We start from the raw sequence: 8078 nt of genomic DNA on the forward strand, positions 1-8078 counted from the left end.
ATATATATATATATACATACATATATTTTGTGTGTCCGTGTTTGTCCCACCACTATTGCTTGACAACCAATGTTGGTGTGTTTACATCCCCATAACTTAGCGGTTCAGCAAATGAGACTGATGGAGTAAGTACTAGGCTTACAAAGAATGTCTTGGGTTGATTTGTTCAACTAAAAGTGATGCTCCAGCACAGCCACAGTCAAATGACTGAAACAAATAAAAGAATAAATTAATGAATAAGGTTAATGTATATATAATGAATTTGCCATTTTCAATGGGTGTGCCGTAGTCAATTGCGTGAACTCCAGTGCTCCACTGGTACTTCTTCAACCTCAGAAAGATGAAAGCCAAAGTCAATCCCAGTGGAATTTAAACACTGAACATAAAGATGGACAAAATGCCTCTTTGGATTTTGCCCGGCAAGCTAACAATTCTGCCAGTTTGTTCCTTAAATAATAATAACAATGACAATAATGATGATGGTGATTTCTTACATGCAAACAGATTCTCTAATTTGGAGAAAGGAACAGTTGAATATATCGACCCTTGTACTTAACTAGTAAGTACTTTATTTGATCGACCTTGGAAGAATGAAAAGTGAAGTCAGTTTCAGTTGGATTTAAATTCAGAAGTTAAAGGACCATAACTAGATATCTCAAGGCATTTTGTCTGATGCTCTAATAATCTTTGCACTCCACTGAGTATTTCTATGCTAGTAAACAATCTAAGCATATAAGGAAAAAAAAAACCAGTAGTAGTGTCTAATGAGAGGTCTGTAAAATCCATCATTAGTTAAGAAGGCTGTAGTTCTCTAATGGCCTTTGTAGTTAATGGAGGGAATCTGTCCACCACCTCCCACTCAGCATGTTGTTAAACTCTTTTGCTACCAACCCATTGTAGACCACCCCTAGTTTTGTGATTGATAAATCCAAATTTGAATAGTGTTGGTGTTCAAATTAAAATCTCCCATCAAAAAATTCATATAAGAATCTTTTGTTCTTATCTAACTTGAACACCAAACGCTATCCTAATAACTGTTTCTAATATATGCACAAGGCTAGAAATTTCTGAGTGCAGACTAGTCAATGAAATTTGCCCTAGTATTTGACTGGTACTTTGTCATCAAATCCTAGAAGGATGAAAGGTAAAGTTCTCAGCAGGATTTGAACTCAAGAATGTGAAGAGCCAAAACAAATGCTGCTGCAAAGCATTGTTTTCAATGCTCTCGTGATTCTGCTACTCCACACTCCCCTATCCATCACTAACAATTGAGTATGCCTTGGTGACATTTATCCTTCCAACACTAATTGTTGTTGGTGACTTTTAGCTATGAACAGGCATAAACACCTACTCAGCTTTCCTACTCAATATTTCCAGCAGAATATCAAAGATGTAACTGGAGGAAGTTAGGAGACTTCACACCATCGTCCAGTTGATACTAATTCTGAGCTGATTAGATTGGTTCTATGTGAATTAGAGCACCTTGCTTAAAGGCACGATGTATTGCTCAGTCAAGGAATTGTACCTACAGACTTATGATTGAAAATCCAATAACTTTACCACTAGGTCCCTGCCCCATAACACCATCTTAATAATGAAGAAATCTTTTCTACCAGATTCACACATATTTTTCTTTTATTATTTTACTTGTTTCAGTCATTTGACTGCAGCCATAGTGGAGCACTGCCTCTAGTCGAGCAAATCGACCCCAGGACTTACTCTTTGTAAGCCTAGTACTTATTCTATCAGTCTCTTTAGCCAAACTGCTAAGTTACGGGTATGTAAACACACTAGCATCAGTTGTCAAGCGATGTTGGGGGCAGGGGAACAAACGCACGCATGCACACACACACACACACATATATGATGGACTTCTTTCAGTTTCCACCTACCAAATCCACTCACAAAGCTTTGCTTGACCCAAAGCTATAGTAGAAGACACTTGCCTAAGGTGCCACACAGTGGGACTGAATCCAGAACCCTGTGGTTGGCAAGCAAGCCACTCTTGCACCTATTTGTTAATATTTTTGAAATCAATTAAACTGCATCAGCTAGTATTTCATTAGGAAATAATAATCCTTAATTTGCCACAAGGCCAGCAATTTTGAGGGATGGGAAAGTCAAATGCCCCAGCGTTCCACTGGTACTTTATCGACCCTGAAAGGACAAAAAGCAAATTTAACCTCAGTGGAACTTGAACTTGGAACATAAAGACAGATAAAATGCCCTGGGAACTTTTTTTAAAAGTCAATACTGTGTACTACTATGTTAGCAGTGCACTTAAATCACATGTTACGGTCATCTCTAAGTATTGACTTCTAAAAATGTTTAATACACTTTGTAGCATATTATGGTTGCATAACAAAATACCGTGTGCTTACTAGTCATTACTGAGAACGTTATCCTGTGTTTTTTTTACTTGTTTTTTTTTAACTTGCTACAACAAGGCTGGAGCACCACCTTGAAGGGTTTTAGTCAGTGCTTATTCTATCAGTCTGTTTTGCTGAATTGCTAAGTGATGGAGATGTAGACACATCAACACTGGTTGTCAAGCAGTAATGGGGTGACAGACACACATACATAGATATGCACGCATGCACACACACACACACACACATGCACACACACACACACACACACATGATGGGCTTCTTTCAGTTTCCATTTACCAAATCCACTTACAGGGCTTTGGTTGGCCTGAGGCTGTAGTAGATGACACTTGCCAAAGGTGCCATACAGTAAGACTGAACTTAGAACCATATGGCTGAGAAGCAAGCTTCTTAGCACACAGCCAGTGCTAACATTTCTACCAGCTCACTGCATTAGCTCACAGAATTGTTTGCATGCTGGGCAAAATGCTTAGGAGTAGTTTGTCCATCTGTTCTGAGTTCAAATTCCACTGAGGTCAACTTCGCTTTTCATCCTTTTGGAGTCAATAAAATAAGTACTTTTGAGCATGAGAGTCATTGTAATCAACTCAACCCCTCCGCCGAAATTGTTGTTGTGCCAAAATTTTAAATCAATAGTAAAAGGGTTACACATTTGTGGAAGTTATTTTCTTTCTCTCTTTTTATCTTTTACTTTGCTTGCAATGCTTTGTGGTTTCTTCAGGTGACTGACTAAATGGTAAATCCAATCAGACTGTCACTTGTCTTTCTGTCTGCCAGGCTATCACACTGTGTGTCTGTCATTCTTTACTGCTTATCATTCATTCATACTATATGACTGTCATTCACTTAGTGCTGCCTGTCAATCAGTTGTTCTGTATGTCTGTGAGATTAGTAAAGAGACCAGCAAGAGATAAACTCTAAATATCTTCACAGATGCTATGAGATATATCAATTTAGAGGAGAAGCAGTTTCATATTTACTTTTAAAGTATTGTTTACCTCTGTCTCACATTTTAACCATGACTGGTTTTTTTTTTTAACATTTTGTAAATAGTTTCACTTTTGTGTGTGTGTGCGTGTAATAATACATGCAATCAAGTAGACACACACGGTGGTGGAGGGGAGTACTCAGTCTATGTAGGAGAGTTTGTTTGAAGTGTTGAGTGACTCATTAGCACTGAAGAAATGTATATCTTTTGCAAGCAAATACACTCATACATGCATACATATGTACACATGCATAAACACCTACACACATATACACACACACATGCATGTGTGTATATATATATATACACGCACATGCGTGTGTGTATGTATATATATATACACACACACACATACACACACACACACACACACATGTACACATACTTATACGTACCCATGCACACATGTACATGCACACTTACATGTACACATACATAGATACACCTACACACACACCCCTACTTGCACACACATTATTTGAATGCAGGCATGCCAGAAGAGTTAAGAAGTTAACTTTTAACTCATTAGAGGCCCTGCTGAAAACCCATTACCTGGTACCTGAATGAAAGTGGATTGGTGGAAAGTGTACGGAAGCATATCAAATGGACTGTACATGTAATTCGATGACCCTACTTTGTTACACACCCTCACTGAGTCATGTTGAACCTACCTATTAAAAGTGCAAGTATCTGTATGATACTCAACCACTTACATTATAAATGCAATATGTAGGTTCTTCCATTCAACAAACAACTGCAACATATACATTTTTTACATTCATTTTACTTCCATTTTTCTTCCATGCAAACTTGGTTTAGATTTGCAACAATGTTATTAAGGCATTCTTTTTACAGCTGGATAACCCTCCTGTCACTAACTCTTACCCATTTTTAAAACACACACACACACACACACAATCACGTGCGTGCATGTGTGTGTTTGTGGTGAGGGATACAGTGTTGGATGACATGATAAATAGATATATGCAGTTAGTGCTGAAGTTGAATTTGGACCTAATCTCCAGCTTTAAATGTACCACTCAAACTGGAGTCCACCATTGCAAGTATTAAGAACTTTCAACAGTCAGGACTTTTCCTGACTTCCTGTTCTATATATACAGAGATAGAGAGAAAGAGAGAGAGTGTGTGTATGTTTGAAGTGGTGTACAGATATTGTATATTGAGAAAAAGGAGGCAGTCAGAATTTTGGATAATTCTTTATTAGTGCTTTCTTTCAGGTCAGTCCTACTGCATGGCACCTTGGAGAAGTGTCTTCTACTTTAGCCTTAGGCCGACCAAAGCCTTGTAGGTGGATTTGGTAGATGGAAAGCTCTGTGTTTGTCCCCCCTCCCCCAACATCGCTTGACAACCGATGGTGGTGTTTTTACGTCCCTGTAACTTAGCAGTTTGGCAAAAGAGACAGATAGAATAAGTACTAGGCATACAAAGAATAAGTCCTGTGGTCGGTTTGCTCGACTAAAGGCAGTGCACCAGCATGACCGCAGTCAAATTACTGAAACAAAAGAATAAAAAAATTCGTTTATCAAACGCATGAAGACAAAATCGAAGCAATTTTGATTTTGTCTCGTTTGATAAACGAATGAAAGTGCTAATAAAGAATTATCCAAAATTCTGACTGCCCCCTTTTTCTCAATATATATATATTGTCTTATCTTCGAAACGTCAGGTTAGAATAGAGACAGCTGATGAAGGAATATTCCAAGTGGCTTTCCGTTTTCCTATGTGTTCGTTACGTTGTCTGTAGTTCATTGTTCTAACGTCCTGTACACTGATATGCATATATATACACATGTAGATGTAAGTATGTACATATATGTGTGTATACATGTATATATATTCTTTGTATTATTATTATATATATATATATATATGTATGTATGTGTGTGTGTATGTATGTATGTGTGTGTATACACACACACACACACACATGCTGATAAGCATTAGTTTTTCTTCTATGTGCGCATAAGCATGTATATATTTACTTGTGAATATATCTGTGTACAGTGCATGTCTCCAAGTGTTTTAGTGGATAGTATTAAACTAGCATTTACTTTAGTCTGGTACTTTATTCTCTATTTCTTCAACTACTTACTAAATTACAGGACATGTTGAGACAGCATAAAGACAGGCACACTTACATGCACACATACACACACACAATGCTTGTGTGTGTGTGGTGATGGGAGGGGGTACTTATATGTATAACTGTTATGGTTCAAAGAATTGTATTGATATAAATGTATTCATGTGAATAATGGAAAGAATGCAGAAACAGAGGACACAAATATAGATGCAAAGCTAAAAATGGAAAATATGCAAATGATGTTGTTGATGATGGGGTGGTGGTGGTGGTTGACGATGACCACCACCACATATTTGAAAATGAAAAGTGCCTCACAGCCAGCCAAGTGGGATCATGAAATATTATTCAGTATTAAGGCAGTAAAGACTGCCTTAACAGGTATTTCTTTTGGCAACAACAATTGAAGATTAGCTAGCTCTTGATTATCATCATCATCATCATCATCATTTAACGTCCGCTTTCCATGCTAGCATGGATTGGACGATTTGACTGAGGACTGGTGAACCAAATGGCTACACCAGGCTCCAATCTGATTTGGCAGAGTTTCTACAGCTGGATACCCTTCCTAACGCCAACCACTCCGAGAGTGTAGTGGGTGCTTTTACGTGCCACTAGCACAAAGGCCAGTCAGGTGGTACTGGCAACGGCCACGCTCAAAAAGGTGTATTTTACGTGCCACCTGCACAGGAGCCAGTCCAGTGGTACTGGCACGATTAATTTCTCACAATTCAGATTTAGAATATAGTTTCACATATTTGACTTGTTAATCCTGGAATTGTCTTTATGTCTCTATTATAAATCCTAGGCATGTTGAGATAGTGAAGTTGTGTTTCGTTCATCAATATGTATGAAAGTATATCTGCATTGAGTATACCCACTGTTAAAAGTATGCTTAGTATGACCATAATAATATTTTGAATGGGATTGAGGACATTTTTGTGCTGTACGTAGGCGCTTTTGTGAGATATGTAGCATCAAAGGCAGGATGTGTGTTACATTGAGATGGTGGGTTTAAAATATTTTTGTTATTGGTCTTAGTTAATGGCAGTAAGTAACTATGTTTTGGGTATAACTGTAACTAACTTTGATTTTTTTTTTTTTTATAGAAGTTTATGATAAGAATGATTGTGGGAAGTGTTTGTGCATAAGGTATATAAAGCTTGTTACTTTGTATAGCACATTTAAACTAAGTAGGGATATGTAGTTGTTATGATAAACCAAATAATTATTTTTCTCTTCCTATTTTTTACCTGTCTTTATAATGAATTATTGAATTCTTTATCTTGGTCAACTAAATTTATACTTGTGAAATTCACCTTTTTAAGTGACTGAGTATTTTACAGACACCTGTCTTCTTAATGCACTTCTCAGGCCAGATTTGCATTTATCGGTAGAACAAGATTTGTCCATGTTGAGTTGGTACTTAATCGGCCCCAAAGCAATACAAGGCCAAGTTGACCATAATGAGATTTGAACTCGTAATGCAGAAAGCTAGAATAAGTACCGTAAAACATTCCATCCAATATTCTAACAACTCTGCCATTTCACCACCACTTTGTTTTTGTATGATGTTATGATGATAGATATGCCATTTTGTTGTTTTTTTCCTTAGATTCCTTTCTTTTTAATACATCATTATAATGATCTGCAATTGTTGGTAAAGTATTTTTTTTCTCTATAACTATGGAGAGTGGGTAGTTTACAGTGCTTGCTAATGTAATGTAATTTTTCATTAGGCTTTCTGTATGGGTGGTATTTTCTAGTTTTTAAGTCAAAAGTTATGCCTAGGAAATTTTACAGCAGCTATATGTTAGTCTTGCTGATAATATACAGCTACACACACACTCACACACACACATACATGCATATGCATAGCTTATAACAGGGTTTTGAATAAGGAAGACAGTCTGGAGACTACCTATGGTAAAATAAATATATATCCACAGCTTCATTGCTTGAGTTTCATGTGAACATCAGTGTTGAGTAGTGATGTTATGAAATTTTAAATTATAACACACACACACACACACACACACGCAAGAGTGCATACATGTAGATGCATATATACATACATTCATGCAAACATATACACCTCACTCTGATTAATGCTGTACCCTTGTTCAGAAACAGAACATTCACACATACACATAACAAGAGTAATCTCATTGACAACACCATCTCCAACTAATTTCTGCTCTCTACAAGTCTTTTGGCCTTCAGACCATTCCAGTGTTAAAAGAGCCAATATTAGCTACAAGCATCAAATATAGCTAGATGTCATCCAATTTCATTGATTAGACACAAATCAGGTTGTGAGGAGTAAAGATGATGTTGCTGGTTGGGTGGGGGTAGTGGTGGTGATGGTGCTGTTAATGTTGGTGATATGATACTGTTAATAATGGTGCCAAAGGTATTAGTGGTTATGGAATTCTTCACACCCTGGTTGATACTGCTTTCTTTCATGTAAAGTTTATAAAAAAATACTCTGGTTTCCATTCTAGAAATTAAAAAGTGAATCTATGTTAAAATGAGCATTCTCTTGTTTTATTGATTACTATTGTTGTTGCTGTTCTTGGGAAAGCATCAGTGTCACAGC

General features: G+C 37.0%; 1 protein-coding gene across 1 annotated transcript in view; it reads left to right on the forward strand.

Annotated features, from left to right (window-relative positions):
* LOC106877336 (receptor-type tyrosine-protein phosphatase delta) overlaps positions 1–8078 on the forward strand; it is a 242189-nt gene that overhangs the window by 193733 nt on the left and 40378 nt on the right. The window lies entirely within an intron of this gene.

Source organism: Octopus bimaculoides, chromosome 5, assembly GCF_001194135.2.
Source record: "Octopus bimaculoides isolate UCB-OBI-ISO-001 chromosome 5, ASM119413v2, whole genome shotgun sequence".
NCBI classification, from domain to species: Eukaryota; Metazoa; Mollusca; class Cephalopoda; order Octopoda; family Octopodidae; genus Octopus; species Octopus bimaculoides.